Source organism: Rhinolophus ferrumequinum, chromosome 8, assembly GCF_004115265.2.
Source record: "Rhinolophus ferrumequinum isolate MPI-CBG mRhiFer1 chromosome 8, mRhiFer1_v1.p, whole genome shotgun sequence".
Lineage (NCBI taxonomy): Eukaryota > Metazoa > Chordata > Mammalia > Chiroptera > Rhinolophidae > Rhinolophus > Rhinolophus ferrumequinum.
Genome location: NC_046291.1, coordinates 92,006,766 through 92,025,221, shown reverse-complemented (window position 1 = coordinate 92,025,221; position 18,456 = coordinate 92,006,766). Strand labels below are relative to the sequence as shown.

Here is an 18,456-nt window from a genome sequence, read left to right as displayed (position 1 = left end):
TTTCCAAGTAACTGAACTACAACTCAGAATAAATCTTGAGAATATTTACAAGAATACTAAAACATCCAGCACCCAATAAGACAAAATTAACATTGTCTAACATCCAATCAAAGATTATCAGGCATTTAAAGGAGCAGGAAAATACAACTCATAATGAGGAGAAAAATTAGTCAACTAAAATCATCCTAGATCTGACACAATGTTAGAATCAGCAGACAAAATATTAAGACAGTCATTATAACTGTCTTCAATATGTTCAAAAAGTTGATTAGAGATATGGAGGATATAAAAAGGCCCAAAATGAGTTTCCAGAATAAAACTGAAACGTCTGAGATTAAAAAAAGAAATACAGTGGATAGGATTAACAAGAGAGTAGACATTATAGAAAAAAAGCATTAGTATACTTGAAGACATAGCAATCAAACTATACAAAATAAAATAGAGACAAACAAGAATAAAAAAAAAAGCAGAGAGCATCTGTGATCTATGAGACAACTTCAAGTAGTCTAACATAAGTGGAATTTTCCAAGAAAGAAACAGAATGAAAGAAATATCTTAATAAATAATGGCCAAAATTTTTCAAGTTTAATTAAAACTATAAACACACCAAACCAAGAATATCAATGAACTCCAAGCACAAGAAACATAACTAAAACCACACTAAGGTACATCATATTCAAATTGATCAAAACCATCAATAAAGAGAAAATCTTAAAAGCAGCCAGGGAAGAGTTATGCTACATATGAACAAAGGTAAGAACTGCATTAAATTTCTTTTCAGGAAAAAAAAGCAAACAGACAATAGAGCAAAATAATTTAAATATTTAAAAACAAAAATAAAATAAAATAAATAAAAAATCAACTTGGAATTCTATACCCAGCAAAAGGTCTTTAAAAATTAAGGTACAATAAAGGATTTTTCAGACATAAAGAGCTGAAAGAAATCATTACCAGCAGACCTGCACACAAAATATTAAAGTCCTTTCAGGCAGAAGGAAAATGATCCCAGTGAGAAATATGAATCCACACAAAAGAATTAAAAACATTCAAAAATGTTAATTACATGAATAAATATATAAGATATTTGTCTTGTTATTTAAATAGTTTTAAAAGATAATTTTAAAATAGTAACAATAAATATTAATATAAACAAAAATAATAATGTATTGTGGCGGTTATAACATATGTACAAGTAAAACATATGACAACAATAGCATAGCTTGGACGTCTACTATCATAATGGTCTTATACTATATATGAAGTAGTATAACATCACTTGAAATTAGATTGTTGTAAATTAAAAAATGCATAAACCCTGAAGCAAACACAAAATAATAAAGCAAAGAGTTATTGCTAGTAAGCCAATAAAAAAGGTAAAATGAAATCATAAACATGTTTAATTAACTTTAAAGAGATCAGGAAAAGAATTAAAAAAACAGATGGGACAAATAGAAAATAAATAATAAGATGTTATATTTAAGCAAAAACATATTAATAATTACATTAAATGTAAGTGGTTTAAACATCCCAATTAAAAGACATTGTCATAGTGTATAAAAATGAATACCTAAATGTGCTGCACATAAAAAAACACAACTTAAAACTTAAAGACACAGATAGTTTTAAAAGGATGGAAAAAGATATACTAGCACTAGATTAAAGAAACCTGGAGTGGCTATATTAATATCAGGCAAGATAGAGTTCAGAGAAAAGAATATTGCCATTGATAAAGTAGACCATTTCATAATGAAGGAGTCAATTAATCAACAGTCCTAAATGTTTATACATTTAATAATGGAGCTTCAAAACATATGAAGCAAAAACTGATAAACTACAAGGAGAAATCGACAAAACAATCAGAGATTTCAATACTACTCTTTTAATAATTTATAGCAAAAGTAGACAGAAAAGCAGTAAGTTTATAGAAGTCTCAAAGTAACATTATCAACCAGCTTGATCTAATTGACATTTATAGGACACTCCACCCAACAACAAGAGAATACACATGTCTTTCAAGTGCATATGAAACATTTATCAAAATAGACAATGTTCTGGGCCATAGGTCTCAATACTTTTTTAAAATTCAAGTTATATGTAGTAGGCAGAATAATCACTCTCCAAAGACGTCTATGTTCTAATCCTGGGAACTTGTGAATATGTTAGGTTACATGGGAAAAAGGAAATTAAGGTTGTTAATCAGCTGACCTAAAGATTGGGGATTATCCTTGCTCAATGTCATCACATTGCAATTATCGTGGTTAACTTATAAGTGGAAGAGGAAAGGAGTGACAGAACCACAGACATAGCAGCATGAAAAGGACTCGATCCAACATATCTGGTTTTGAAGATGGGGGAAGAGGTCCATGAGCCAAGGAATGTGGGCAGCCTCTAGAAGCTAGAAAGGGCAAGGAAACATTCTCCTCCAGCACCTCCAGAAGGGAATGCAGCCCGGCTGACACCTTGATTTTGATCCAGTGAGATCCATGCCAGACTTCTGAACTACTGAACTATAAGGTAATAAATTTGTGCTGTTTTAAGCCATTGAGTTTGTGGTAATTTGTTATAGCAGTCATAGAAAATTAGTACACCATACTCGTACAAGCATGTTGGAATTAAATTATAAACTAATAACAGAGAAACCTCAATGTTTGAAAAGTAAATAACACAATTTATAGATCAAAGAAGAAATAAAAAGAAATTTTGGAAAGTTTTTTTAACTGAATGAAACTGAAAACACAACATATCAAAATTTGCAGGAGTCAAGGAGTGGAACCGGCAACCTTGTGGTTGAGAGCCCACTATGGAGAAGGAAATTGACAGGACTAACCAACTATGTTAGAAAAGAAGGAATGTACCCAATCAATGACCTCAGTTTCTGCCTTTAAAAACTAGAAAAAGTAAACCAGATTAAAAAAGTGAAGGGAATAATAAAGACCAGGACAGAATTCAATGAAATAGGAAATAGAAAAATAAACAATATCAATTAAATCAAAAGATGGTTCTTTGAGAAAAATCAATAAAATTAATGAACCCCTACCTAGACAGACCAGGAATAAAAGAAGATACTATTACCAATATTAGGAATGAGACAGGTGAGGTGCCAAAGATTAATAAGTAGTATTAACTGCCTAGATGAATTGGATAAATTGCTTGAAGAACACACATGACCAAAACTCACTCAAGAAGAAATAAATAAGCAGAATAGCATCATATCTATAAAAGAATTTGAATTTTTGGCTAAAGAACTTCACACACACACACACACACACACACACACACACACATATGCGCACACACACTGTCCTGGCCCAGATGGCTTCACTGTTTCACTAGTTTCATCAAACATTTAAGAAAGAAATGATACCAATTCATACACTTTTCCGAATAAATGATTCATTCTATGAGGCCAGCATTATGTTGATGTAAAAATATATAGATAAAAACATTACTATGAAAGAAAGTCAAAGACCAGTATCCTTCATAAGTACATATGCAAAAACTTTAAACAAACATTTAGCAAAGTACTGTATTTTGCAGTGTAAATGTGCACTTTTTTTGCCCAAATTTCTGAGGGAAAAATAAGAACACACATTATATATGGGTAGTACTAATTCCGTATCTACATAAATGTTTTTAATTATTTTATTTGTGCTTAAGAGTTAAAGTGTAACTCTAGAAATCAATAAGGATATCCGTATGCAAAATAATATCCTGGAACATGATAATCGGTTTTGTTGAACTTACGATGAACTTGCACGACGACAAAGATTTCTTGGCCTTCTATGATGCGTAAATATTGTAAATTTGTTACCGGTACATAAAATTTCTTGTACCTTATATCCGTTCTTGTGTTTTTTAATTATTTGTTACATAAAATTTCTTGTACCATAATATGTGAAAAAATACCTGGCTAAGATTCCTTTATAATACAAAAAACAAGTACCTAAATGTAAACAAATAAAAATTTGAATTAAAAAATTAAAACAAAAGATTTTTCCCCTGAAAGTTTGGGCCCAAAACTTGGGTGCACATTATACATGGGAGTGCATTATACATGGCAAAATACGATATATCCGACAATATAACAGATAACACAAGTAGGGTTTGTCCCAAGAATGCAAGGTTGATTTAACATACAAAATCAACCAGTTTTCATTTACACTTCACCATAATAACAAACTTTAAAAAATAAAAAAATATATATGTATACATGCATATATATATATATATATATATATATATATATATATATATATCATCATTTAAACAGATGCAGTGCAGTAAAAGTATTTGGGTAAGTCCGCCATTCTTTTTTTTTTTTTTTTTTTTTAAAGATTTTACTGGGGAAGGGGAACAGGACTTTATTGGGGAACAGTGTGTACTTCCATGACTGTTTTTTCCAAGTCAAGTTGTTGTCCTTTCAATTTAGTTGTGGAGGACACAGCTCAGCTCCAGGTCCAGTTGCCGTTGTTAGTTGCAGGGGACGCAGCCCCCCTCCCTTGCAGGAGTCAAGGAGTGGAACCGGCAACCTTGTGGTTGAGAGCCCACTGGCCCATGTGGGAATCGAACCGGCAGCCTTTGGAGTTAGAAGCACGGAGCTCCAACCACCTGAGCCACCGGGCCGGCCCTACCATTCATTTTTGATAAGAAAAAAATTTTAGTAAACTAAGAATAGAATGACACTTCCTCAACCTGATAAAGGGTATTTGTAAAAACCTATAGCCACCACCATACTTAATAATGAAAGACTGAATACTTTCATCCTAAAATCAGGAAGAAGAAAGGGCTATCTACTCTCACCACATCTATTCAACTGGAGATCCTAACCAGTTTCATAAGGCAAAATAAATACATAGATAGATAAAATAAAAGTCATCCATATTGGAAAACAAGAAGTAAAATGCCTTTATTTCTTCATTTACACTTGACTTGATCATCTATGTAGAAAATCTGATGGAATCTATGGAAGAATTACTAGAACTAATAAGTGAGTTTGGTAAGGTTGCAGGGTGCAAGATCAGCATATACAAATAAACTCTATTTCTATATGCCAGCAACAATTAAAAACTAAAATGAAAAGATGTGCAAGACTTGTACACTGAAAACTACAAAATATTACTGAGAAAAATTACTGAAAACTTAAATAAATGAAGTGATATAACTTGTTCATGGGTTTGGAAAACTCAATATTGTTAAGATGTCAGTTTTTCCCCACATAGATTTATGGATTCAATGCAATCTCAATTAAAACCCCAGTGGGCTTTTTTTTGGTAAAAATCGACACGCTGTTTCTAACATTCAGATGGAAATGCAACAGATCCAGAATAACCAAAATAACTTTGAAAAAGAAGAATGAAAGTAGTACTAACACTCCTATTACAAAGCTACAATAATCAAAACCAAGAGCTGGCAGATATTTTCCTTACGGGATCACACAGTAAATAGTTCAGGCTTGTGGGCCATGTGGTCTCTGTCATCGCCACTCACTTCTGCCATCATAGTGAGCCACAGACATAGACAATATATAAATGAGTGGGGTGTCTCTGTTGCAATGAAACTTTATTTACACAATAAGCAGCTGGCCCATGGGCTGTCATTTGCAGACCCCTGACCAAGACAATGTGGCATCACTGTCAGGATGGACAGACAGATAAATGGAACAGAAGAGAGGGTATGTAAGTTTTGCCCCCACATACATGGACAACTGAGTTTTGACAAATATGCAAAGCCGATTCGGTGCAGAAAGGATTGTTTTTTCATCAAATGATGCTACAACAATTAGATATTCATATGTGAAAAAATAAACTTTGACTTGTACCTCACACACTATATAAAAATTAACTCAGGATGAGTCATATTTCAAAACCATATTTAAAATTACCTTAAGATGTACAATAGACCTAAATGTAAAATTGTTAAAACATAAAACTTCTAGAAGAAATCATAAAAGCAAATCTTTCTGACATTGGGTTAAACAAAGATTTCCATGATATAAACGAAAAATATGATCCATGTAAAAACAAATTAATATACAGGACTTCACAGGAATTAAAAAATTCTGCTCTTTGTAAGATACTTTTAGAGAATGAAAAGACAAGCCACACACTAGGAGAAAAATCTTTCCAAGAATATATATTTAATAAAGAACTTGTACTAAAAACTATGTATATATTGAAAAATATATAACTATATTGAGAAACTCAATAACATAACAAACAACCTAATTAAAAAATATAGTTAAAACATTTAAATAGACACTTCACCAAAAAAGATACACAAATGGCAAATAATCACACCAAAAGATGCTGAACATCATTAGTCATTAGGAGAATGCGAATTGAAACCACAGTGAGATACCACCTATCAGAATGGCTAAACTTTAAAAGACCGACCATACCAAGTGTTGGTGAGGAGGTGGCGAACACATATACACCCACTTTGGAAAGCAAATTGGCATTTACTTAAAACGTTAAACATATACCTGCTGTATGGTCTTGCTATTCCACTCCTAGGTATTTACCCAAAAGAAAAAATAAAAGGAATATATCCATACAAAGATTTGAACACAAATATTCACAGTAGCTTTATTTGTAATAGCCCCAACCTGGAAAGAACTCACATGCCCACTAAAAGGTGAATATAGAGAGATCTAGATGGGTGGCCTTGTGAAAAGATCAACATCAGCCTTTGGCTAGAGATTGCTACATACATCCTTGAAAGAGGAAAATAAAAAACATGAAAACAAATGGCAAGTTCAAAGTCCAAATTCTTATTTTATGGATGTAAAATGTCCAGGTTGCTACAAGATCACAGTGGTTTTCAGCCATGCTCAGAGGGTGGTTCTTTATGTGATTGTTCAGTAGTGTGTGTCAGCCACCAGGAGGAAAAGCCAGACTCACAGGAGGTTGCTCATGTAGAAGAAAGCAACACGAACGATCCACACAGCTTTCTGAATTTGGATTCTATTGCAGAAATCCTTACCAATTCAATAATTTTAGTTAATCTACCAAGAAAAGGTAGTTATGTTTAATTTTTAAGGTATACAACTGTGATCTCCTATATTGGTGTCATTTTCAATAAAGTTATTATTATTGGCAAAACATAGAATAGATAAATAAATGTGGTATATCAATATAGTGAAATACTACTCAGCAAAAAAAAGAATGAACTATCGAGAGCATGCTCCAACCCACATGAATCTCAAATTAATTATGCTGAATGAAAGAAGCAGAAAAAATGTATCCATACTGTATAAATACATCTAGATAAAATTTTTAACAATACAAGCTATAATGACAGGTAGCAGATCAGTGGTTGCCATGGAAGGGGAGGGGCAAAAAAGAGGGGCTGCAAAGGGGCAGATAGGAACTTCTGTGGGTCATAGGTGTGTCCATTTATTTGGTTGGTGAGGGTTTTTTAGTCTATACATATGTCAAACTTATATTTTTCATCTTAAATATGGGCGGTATATATTGTATGTTGATTAGATCTCAAACAGCTATTTTTTAACAAAAATCTTGTGGGCTCCCACTGCCCTTAGATAAAGTACAATCACCTCATTGTACCTGCAAGGGACTCCATGCTTTGGCTCCACTTTCCAGAACTCACTTGTTTACAAAAACTGGAAAGGCTTATTTATAGTTCAGGATTGAAAAGCAAAACAGGTTGACCTAAAGTTTGGGGCAGAAATTTTTGGGGGAGGCAGGTAAGTAACACTGTTTCAAGGTAACTCACCCAGAGAGAACTTTCTATTGTAGCTCAGAGTTTGGTCACGAAACAAGGTTAAGGGTGAACGGGAAGCAACTCAGAGAGAAAAGAATGGGTTTACCCTGTATCCAGGAATTTGCTCAGCTGAGGAATTATTTATTTAAATATCAGTTTTATATTTATATTATTTTCATTACGGTGATTGGAAAGGAGAGCTGTGGAGAATTGTAAATTGTGGACTACCCCCAAACCATAGAACTTCTTTTTTCTATTCTAATTATGGGTGAAAAGAAAGTAGAAGGAAAGGCTTTTTTTGGAAGAAGTTAGGAGAGATAAAAAAGCATCTTTGAGTTAAATGGGGTGTTTCAGATGACATCGTGTGTCAGCAAATTATTGCAAGTTAGATACCAAAGGAGTTGTAACCAAAACAGACAGAAGCCAACTCTGGTCCACTGTGAACAAGCCCAAGGTAAGAATGAGTGGAGAAGTAGCATTTCATTTTGGATTTTGTTTTTTTTTTGCCACAAAGAAGGATACATACAACCCATAAATAGAGAAATTGATGAAAGTTTAGATTAACTGAGTTATATTGGGTGTGTGAGTGCTACATTTCTTTACGATTTGCTCTATAATTTTATGTATTTTTTCTTGTTGACATTAGTTCCTTAATATTTCTCACTTTTTTTAAAAAAAAATGCTCTTTATGAAAAACATGTTAGATACTAGATATTTATATTGTTTTCATTGGATCATGTGTTTACAGGGAAAGCAATTCTGACAAGAATATATGGCAAAAAGATACTTCTGTTTGCATAGGTGAGGGCAATTAATCTCTATACAGTGTTTGAGCCTCTTGTGTAGAGATTGGTAAACTACAGCCTTTGGGCCAAATCCAGCATACGGTCTCTTTTAGAATGTCCCACACGTTTAGAATGGTTTTTACATTTTTAAAAGAGTTTTTATTAGGATGTATTTGGGAACAGGGTGTTTTTCCAGGACCCATCAGCTCCAAGTCAAGTTGTTGTTTTCAATCTAGTTGTGGAGGGCGCAGCTCACTGGCCTATGTGGGGATCGAACTGGTGACGTTGGTGTTATGAGCACTGGGCTCTAACCAACTGAGCCAAGCGGCTGCCCGGTTTTCACATTTTTAAATGAATGTTAAAGAAAAAAGAAGAAGAGGAGGAAAAGGAGGTGGAGGAGGAAGAGGAAGAAGAATATGTGACAGAGATTTTATTTACCTACAAACCTAAAATTGTTACTTTACTCTGGCCTTTGACAGAAGAGTTGGCTAACCCCTGCTTTGCTGTATGCAGAGATGGCAAATCCCTAGCATACACAGCACTCGTCCGTTTCTAGGTCCACTGCAGACATGGCTAATCAATTACAGCTCTCTTTCCTAGGTAGGCCTAGATTAGGCCATAGAATCTGTCTCAGTCAACTTCTCCAGGCAGCCATTCCAAATCACTGGGAGTTGGCATGTGAGGTGAAACCTGTTTGCCATTCCTAGATTTGTGGATATGCCTGAATTATTCAATCTTTTTCATGCCAGGTGACAGACCACAAGGGCTATTGACAGTTAAACTCAGACTAACTGTTTAGTCAGAATGGCTTAGCCAGCAACCTTACAGCTCACGTAAGAATAGCGAATGGAAAAAGTGACATGAATGTGATCACACAGACAAAGAAGTCTTATTTCTATGCTAATCTTCCCTTCACCCTTTAATCCATGATTAGCTAAGAAAGCTTACCTTTAGCTAGAAAAAGTCCTTTTAACGTGGCCCTGTGTCTCTGTGCTTGGCTGTGAGTTGTAAGATTAGAATGTTCCTTTGGCGTAGGAAATTTTAAGCACCTTAAATATGTAATGTGGAAAAAACAAGGACAATATTTCCTTGTCATTAAACTGGCTGGCTCGAGGTTTCATGGAGGGTGGTGGTGGTGGGAAGTAATAGCTGAGGAACTGGGCCTATTTGAAGTTTGTAGTTGTACGCAAGATGTCTTTCAAGTCTCCCCAACTGGAAAATATAAGCCCCCGCCACTGCCTCCCCTGACACACACACATTTCTCACAGTGTCTAAAATATTTACACTGGAGACCTTTCATATACAATGGAGTTCTTTAACCATGAAAATAATAGCTGACGTATACCAAATGGAAATTATGTGCCAGAAACTTCACATACTGTTTTTATTCCTTACAACAATTCCATAAATTATCTTCTATTATTCCCATTTTATAGAGGAAATAACAGAGGTATAGAGTGTAGGGAATGTGGCCACAGTAACATTAGGTAGTAAGTGCCTGAATGGGGTTCGACACCCAAGCCAGTGAGGGGCCAAAGCGAGCTCTTTTTCCTTCACTCTGGGGTATTTTGAAACGAGGAATGGGGCACTGAGGGGTATCTGAGCAGACCCCAACACCCTGAAGATGTCCCGTGTGGGCCAGCTGGATTCAGAAGAGAAGCTGAGGAGATGCCCATCGAAGCAGCACTTCTCCATGCCAGACAATCTGAAGCCCGCGGCCTACTGAAGGCTGAGTTGGCCAAAGATTTGGCTAAAGAGCGTGCTAACATAGATCTTTCTATTGGCCTATTTTCTTCAAGATTTAATTGCACCATCAAGTATTTCTGCATACCCTCCCCACTTCAGGGCAGGACAATGACTTATTATTTTTGTTTGTTTATTATTCTTAATTATTATTATTTATTTGCACAGTGCCTTGGACAAATAGGAGAGGGCCAATGGAGTGTGAAGCAAAAACAAATGTGTGTCATGGAGCCATCCTATTGATCTGGGATTTGTTTTCTCCCAGGAAACGTGGTGGTACTGAAGGGCTGAGGTGTGTGGGTGCAGGTACCATTTTTTTCCTTAGAAAAACCTGCAAACAAATCCTTCATGCCTTTGCCTCCTACCATCAACTTTTCTGAGGACTGGTGAGGCAAGGAATGTGTCAAAGTGCAGGGCAAGAAAGAGAAGTAGAAAGCATTTAATTATGCAGAATGGCTAAGATGAGGCAAGAAAGGTGTTGTCTTGCAGGTAGAACACACCCCCAGCTAGGCATTTCTTCCTACTCCTCCCACTAAGTGCAGCTAAAAACCCTGGGCATTACACATCAAACAAACTGAAGAAGACTCTGAAAGGTGGAGAGAAGAAGGTAGACTGGCCAGGGACCTTGGGCACGGATGAATCTTTGGGTTTGTTGTTTGTTTGTTTGCCCAATATACCCTGCACTGGGTGCTGGCAGGGCGAGTAACCCAAAATGCCAAGAAGCACAGACAAAAATAGCCCCAACAAAAGCCTGCTTTCTCTAGCCCAAGGACCAGGAAAGGGGCAGCCTATCAAGAGAGAAATCTTTTAAACAGTAACCACCCAACTCTAGTCAAATACCAGAGAAAAACTGTGGCACCCTCTCCATTCCCTTCAGCACAGGCCAAGTAGGAGCTGAGACTTTCATCCCTGCCTAGCAGTAGGGATCTCCCACCCCTGCAGTGTCAATGCACACCTTGTGGGGAGCAATAATGATTTTCCCCTCCCCTCCCAGCCAGGGAGCTTAGTGGGGAGCCTGAGCTTCCACACTCATCTAGAGTAACATGGCATCCCTCCTCTCCAGAGTGCCAATGGAGACCAAGTAGGAAAGCTGGACTTCCACTCCCACCTGGCAGTAATAAGGTGGCATACCTCCCCTGACCCTTTTCTCCGCTGGAGCACTGTCAGAGGAGGTCTGCTGTTACTGCTTGTACTCAACGTTGTACTGGAGGTTCCAGCCAGGGCAATTAGGCAATAAAAAGAAAGAAAATGTATCCATATTGGAAAGGAAGAAATAAAATTATCTAGATTCACAGATGACATGATCTTCTAAACAGAAGTCTCTAAGGAATCCATGCAAAAACTGTTAGAACTAAGAAATGAGTTTAGCAAAGTTGCAGGATACTAGATCAATATATGAAAATCAACTGTATTTTTATGCAATTGCAATAAACAATCTGAAAATGAAATTAAGAAAACAATTCCATTTAAAATAGAATCAAGAAGAATAAAGTACCTAGGAATAAATTTAGCAAAAGTACAAAACTCATACGAAAAACTACAAAACTGTTGAAATAAATGAAAGAAGATTTAATTAATTGGAAAACATCTCTCGTTCAAGGCTTAACATTGTTAAGATGGCAGTACTTCCTGAACTGATCTCTAGAGACAACAGAATCCCCACCAGAATCCTAGCTGACTTCTTTCTAGAAATTGGCAAGCGGATTCTAATATTCATATGGAAATTCAAGGGACTCAGAATAGCCAAAACAATTTTTTTGGGAAAAAAAAGAACAATGTAAGAGGACTCAGACTTCCTTATTTCACAACTTAACTACAAAGCAATGGTAATCAAGATATTGTGGTACTGGCACAAGGAGAGACATATGTCTGATCAACAGAATACAATTGAGAGTCCAGAAATATACCTACACATCTATCATCAACTGATTTTCATCAGTAGTGCTAAGACAATCTAATGCAGGACAGAACAGTTTTTTCAACAAATGGTTCTGGGATAAATGATATCCACATGCAAAAGAATGAAGTGGGACCTCAACCTCACATCATGTACAAAAAGTAGCTCAAGATGGATCAAAGACCTAAACATAAGAGCTAAAACTATAAAAATTTTTAGAAGAAAACATAAGAGTAATATTTCATACCCTTAGATTTGGCAAAAGATTCAGAATATGACATCAAAAGCACAAGTGATAAAAGACAAGGTAAATAGATTCAACTTCATCAAAACTAAAACTGTTGTGCTTCAAAAGACATAATTAAAATAGTGAAAAGACAACCTATCGAATGGGAGAAAATATTTGCAAAACACATATCTAATAAGGGACTTGTATCCAGAATATATAAAGAACTCTTACAACTCAATAATAAAAAGACAAACCAATTTTAAAAATGAGCAAAGGATCTGAACAGTCATTTGTCCAAGGAAGATATACAAATAGCCAATAAACATGAAAAGATGGTCAACATAATTAGTCATCAGGGAAATACACAACAAACCGCGAGAGTCCATGTCACAACCACTAGGATGGCTGGTATCAAAACGTCAGATGATGACAAATGTTGACAGGATGTGGGGCCCTATTACATTGCCGGTAGAGATGTAAAATGGTGCATCTATTTTGGAAAACAGTCTGTCAGTTCCTGAAACAATTAAACATAGATTTACCATACAATCCAGCAATTCCACTCCTAGGCATGTACCCAAAAGAAATAAAAACATATCTTCATTAAAACAAACAAAAAAACTTGTACACGAATGTTTACAGCAGGATTTTTCACACTAGCCAAAAGGTAGAAACAACCCAAATATTCAACTGATAAACAAACAACCTGTCATACATCAATGCAATGAAATATTATTCAATGGTGCAAAGGAATGAAGTGCGGATGCAACATGGATGAACCTTGAACACATTGTGCCGAGTGAAACATGGCAGTCCCCACAAACCACGTTGTACGATTCTATTCAGATAAAATGTCCAGAACAGAGAACTCTGTAAAGACAAAAGGTAGATCAGTGGCTGTTGCTTGGGGCTGGGAGTAGGTGGAGATGGGGAAAATAGTGGTGGATCACTAAGGAGTGTGAAGTTGTTTTTGAGATGATAGAAATGTTCTAAAAACTGCCTGTGGTGATGGTTGTGCATATCTGAGAATACACTAAAAGCCTGATGGCTTAAAATGTGCACTTTAAACAGGCAAATTGATGGTAGGTGAATTGCATCTCAATAAAGCAGTTAAAAATGTGAAATATACCAATCACAGAAAAAAGTAGACAAAATAGAAAGCGTCATATTCAGCTTAATTAGTTGTAATGCAGACAACTTCTGTGTAACCTGCACGCAAGTCCAGGAACAGAGCTTCTCTGCATCCCGGAAGCTCCCTGCACATCCTTTCCTATCATAACCCCCAACCTTGCAACTACCCTCCTGATTGTTGAACAGCTTTAGTGAGGTGTAATTGACAAACAGAAAACTGCACGTATTTAGAGTCAGCAATGTGACCCATTGTGACATATGTAGACACCCATGAAAGCATCACCACCACCAAGACAATGAACGTGGCCAACCCCCAGCGTTGTCGCGGGCTCCTCTATAATCTCTTCCTTGCAGTCTCCCGCCCTGGGCAACCCACAGTCTGTTTTCTGTCTCCACTTTTAGTTTGCATTTCCTAACATTTTATATAAATGTAGTCATACAGTTTAAAATTATATAAGTATTAGTAAAAATATATATTATATGTAACTATAACCAAACAAGTATGCTATACATATTTGCAGCTAGACCAGAAACTCTTTCAAGGCAGGGCATCTGCTTTGGACTCACAGCATAGTAGAGACTCACAAGACACTGCTCTATCACCTGTTTCCTTTTGATTGACCCATTGGGGTTGGGTCGGTGACACTTTCCCTGGACTTGCGCTTTGGCACACCCTCTCCTGGTGCATTCTGTCCGAGCCTCCGTTCCACTGTACTACATTCATTGACGTGTGTGTCTTCCCTAATACATTCTGAACACTGGGCAGATGCATCAAACTGAGAAGACACAATGCCAGTTGGCTACGGGGATCAAGTGTGGATGAAATCATTACTCCTGTATTTGAAGAGCAGAAAACACCCAGGGAAGTATTCATTTTGGGGTCCCCCATGCCTGGCTCTGAGCGTGGCAGGAGCAGTACCTAAATGCTTGTTAAATGAATGTACCCTTTTCAAACTGACCCTCCACGCTTGGTGGCCAAAGTCCTCTTCCAGAAATGAAGTGTAAGGGAGTCTCACCCCTTGCTCTCGATAGCAGAGGGTCCCCTGCTCTTGCAGAGAGTCCCCCTGCTCTGACACGGCCCCCAGGCCCCCTGGAAGAGTCCCAGCTCTCCTCTGCCATGCAGCCCTCCCCATCCCCGCCTGTGTTTACTTTCCAGGGACACTGGACTCTCTCACGGGCCCACCACCACTGTCCGTCCTCAGTGCCTGCCTGGCTGTCTCCGCCACCCTCTCTTCTTCCCACTTACTTCCCCTCGTGGAATGCTGACTGTCCTGACTCCACTCAGCGTGGAGAAAAGCCTTCCCCTCTCCACCAGCTTAGGTGTCCCTGCAGGCCCTTCCTTGGCAGCCTGGCCTGGGTATGTCATCAGCTTCTGGGGCTGTTTCCTCCTCTAGCAAGGTGCTTGGTCTTCTCTAAGTGCAGGTCCTGACAGGTACTCAGTACATGTCTGCGGGTCGAGAGTGTGTGTGTGTGTGTGTGTGTGTGTGTGTGTGTGTCCGCCTGGGCCAGGGCAAGAGGTCCCCCACAGAAGCCAAGTGGGAACTCCGGACAAGGCTTGGGCCCGGCTACAGCAGGGCCAGGAAGGGCAGCACTAGGAGAAAACTTGGGAAGGGCGCAGGGCAGGGCCATGGGGATTGTTGGCAGCTCATGCTGCGCCTCTCTGATGTTTGAAAAGCAGATTGTACCAGAACCTTCTGCTTAGTTCCGAGGCCTAGCTAATACTTCTGTGGCATCTTCTACCTGTTGAAACTCAAAAAAAAAAAAAAAAAAAAAAAAAAATCGAAAAAGAAAAAGAAAGAAAGCCCAGCCTTCTTCTCCGCCCTCTTTTCTCCTACCCTCTCACACCAAGGACAGGTGGTTCTCTCCAGCGGGCAGATTCCAGCGCCCTACACTGTGTTTTTATTCGCATTAGATGTCAGCCAGGCCAACGCTCTTTCATTGTGAGTGTTGTCAAAGTCAAGACGGATGATTAGGTTTCCATCCATCAAGCGCCTCATAAGTGCACAATGCTGGGTGCTCCACACACTTCTCCAACCTCGCAGCACCTGCGAGAACTTCTCATCTCACACCTGAGGAAACTGAGGCCCAGAAGAGACTGAGACGCTGAAGAATTTGCCTGAAGCCTCTCCCCTGGGAAGAGTCAAAACCAGATTCAACCCAGGCATTTTTGACCCCACGCAGACTCCCAAATAGAAAGGGAACTACAGAGAAAATAAAGAGTCTGGGGAAAAGGAATTATGTAGAACGCGTTTGGTTTCAACTTCTTGATCTTTAGAAATGAAATGATGACCCTGTAAGATTCCGTGAGCCACTTTTTTGGGTGCAGGCTGTCTGTGTCACTGCACTTTGCCACTTGAGCCATTCGGGATGAGTGGGAAAGAGTCTGAGGGAATGAGGCAGGAGAAGGGAAGAGAAATCCAGGGCAGCGGTGCTGGGGCAGAGCAGGTCTCCAAGAGGTAGCACCTCTGGAAGTGGGAGGAAGCAGGTGAAGGAGGTGGGGAAAGGGGGAATCTCTTACAGAGAATCATCTGTAAGAGCCTCAGGTTCTGCAAGATCAGGGTACAGTAGGGAAGTGGAGTGGTCCAGTCGGACTCCGGGCTGCAGCATCTGCGCTGGAGAAGTGGGCAGGTGTTCATTTTTGAAGGGCTTCACCAGACACGTGAAGGTATTTGAACCTTAACCTGAGGACACTGGGGAGCCACTGAAGGTCGCATGTGAGGGAGGGACATGGCTTGTACTTTAGAGACTCTGCTCTGGCTGAGGGAGGACAGAGGATGGCAAGACTGACGGCCCCAGGTGTGGGATGGGGGCTGAGCGGGCTGCAGGCTGCTACCGGCATTTTCTTACCACCATTACAGATGGGCCAAATTCTGGCTGAAAATCGAGGTGAGCAGGCAGGTGCCTGCTTCCAGGGCTCACCTTCTCTGAGCTATCTGCCCTGTTGTGGAGTCAGGTCTGCAGACTTGGCCAGCCGTATTTGGGATTCTGTGTGGAAGGAGGCTTCTGCTATTTAAAACCCCAGCTTCTTTCCAGGAAAATGGGTGGGGTTAAAGGGAGTCTCTTTACTGGGCTGAGACCAGAGCAGCGGCTGGAAAAGGGCTTAAGGAGGAGCAAAGGGGAGCTGAAACCTCCACCAGAGAGACAAAGAAAAACTAGGACTTCTGCAGATGGGCAGGTCCAGGAGGAAAGGGAGGAGGGCAGATAGAATGGAGGAGGGACGAGAGGGGCCCATGGTGAGGCCGTGTGGGATGACAAGCCCGGGGATACCCCTGGCGGAGAAGGGGCTGGCGGGCTCTTAGCCCTGTGAAGCGGCAACTGCGCGGGGCTAGGGTTTCCAGGCGGGATTCCCGCCCGTTCTCAGGAATTTTTTTCACTTTCCCGTTCCCGAATCCCGAGATATAAACTGTTTTCTGTTCTCACGATGAATTGTTTCCACAAAGTGACAGCCGATCTACCAACCACCTGGGTTCAAGGAGCCAATTTGCCCGATTTCCCGACCAACTTTTCTGGGGATTTGGGAACAGGAAAGCGAAAAACACTTCCCGAGAACGGGCGGGAATCCCCGCCTAGAAACCCTACTTGGGGCTGTTCAGCCCTCCTCCCCACCTCCAGAATCTTTAGTACAAGTTGCTAAAGTGAGCAACTGGCTCCTGTTGGGTTTGGGGTCCGTTGAGACTGAACTTGGGGTCGTTGTGCATCTCCTGGGTGACAAGATGGAAGATGGATGATCACAAAATAGAACTGACACAGTGGGAGTAGGTGCTTGGAGCCACCGGTGACCTTGAGAAGGCAAACTGAGAAATTCGCAGAAAACTTGGGGAAGGCCTGGAAAAGCCATAGCACAGAGAAGGAGGGTTTTAAGGCTGTTTGTCAGAGTGTCTCAGTGCTGCTCAAGAGAGAAATGTTTTATTTTCGGACTAAAATGTTTTCTTTGATGATTCTGTATGGACACAACCCTGGCATAATAAGGATAAAAGTCTGTTCTGGAGTCCGGAGGGCGGGCAATGGGGAGTGGGGTGCTGTCACCCTCCCCTCCAGCCTGGTCCTGCTGGCTCTAGGTGGAGGCTCACACCCAGTACTGACCAGGCCACACTTTTCACCCCACCTTGGGCCTCATCCTCCATAGCTTTGATGACAGAGGCTCCCCTGGGCTCTAAGACCTGTCTGGGGACCCAGCCCTAATCACGGGCACCACTCGGTGGCACAGCTCCACCCTAGGGCTTGGGTAGACCCTGCCCTTCCCGCCCCCGTCCTGTGCCACCCTCAGAGAACAGGGTGCCTGAAAGGGTATTTGTTCCTGCCCAGAATAACATGTTCAAGGCTCATTTCCCTTCCACTCACCTGGCCAGAGATCAACAGCTCCGATAGAGGACAGGCCCTGTGTGGCCTGGCTGGACCAGACTGGCCCGGTGTGAAGTGGGGACCTGCCCAGGCTTATTGCCCCATATTTCTGGTCTCACCCCTCCCTCTGTCTGCTTCAGGTCTGTCTGGAGTCCATCTCTCTGTCTCCCTGTCTTTTTTCTCTTCTTTCTGTTTCTGGCTCTCCCAGCTGCCTCTCTGCCACCCATTCTGCATCTTTCTTCCTCTCTGCTCTTTCTCCTTACTTGACTTTTTCTGTTTCTCTACAGCCTTTTCTATCACTTTTTCTGTTTTTCACATTTTATTTCTCTGCCATCCACCCCTCCCTTCTGTCCCATAACCAAACCAGGCAGGTTTATTTGAACAACAAAAGTCAATATTTATTTTAGAAACCAAGCTGTTTTGCTCAAAAACAAGATTCCCAGAGTCAGCTCTCAAAACCTCCCTTGGAAAAAAAATATTAGGGGACCCAGCCAGCTAGGGAGGTGCTCTGGGGGTTGTGGGGACCCAGTGCTAGAAGTGGATCTGGAGGGAAATGTTCATAAGACTCTTCACTTTCTGTCCTTTGATCTTTCCCACCCTGCTACCTG

General features: G+C 39.9%; 1 pseudogene; it reads left to right on the top strand.

Moving 5' to 3' along the window:
- Positions 1-7,002, top strand: part of LOC117025593 (40S ribosomal protein S27-like) — a 28,797-nt pseudogene extending 21,795 nt beyond the window's left edge.
- Positions 7,003-18,456: the final 11,454 nt, after the last annotated feature.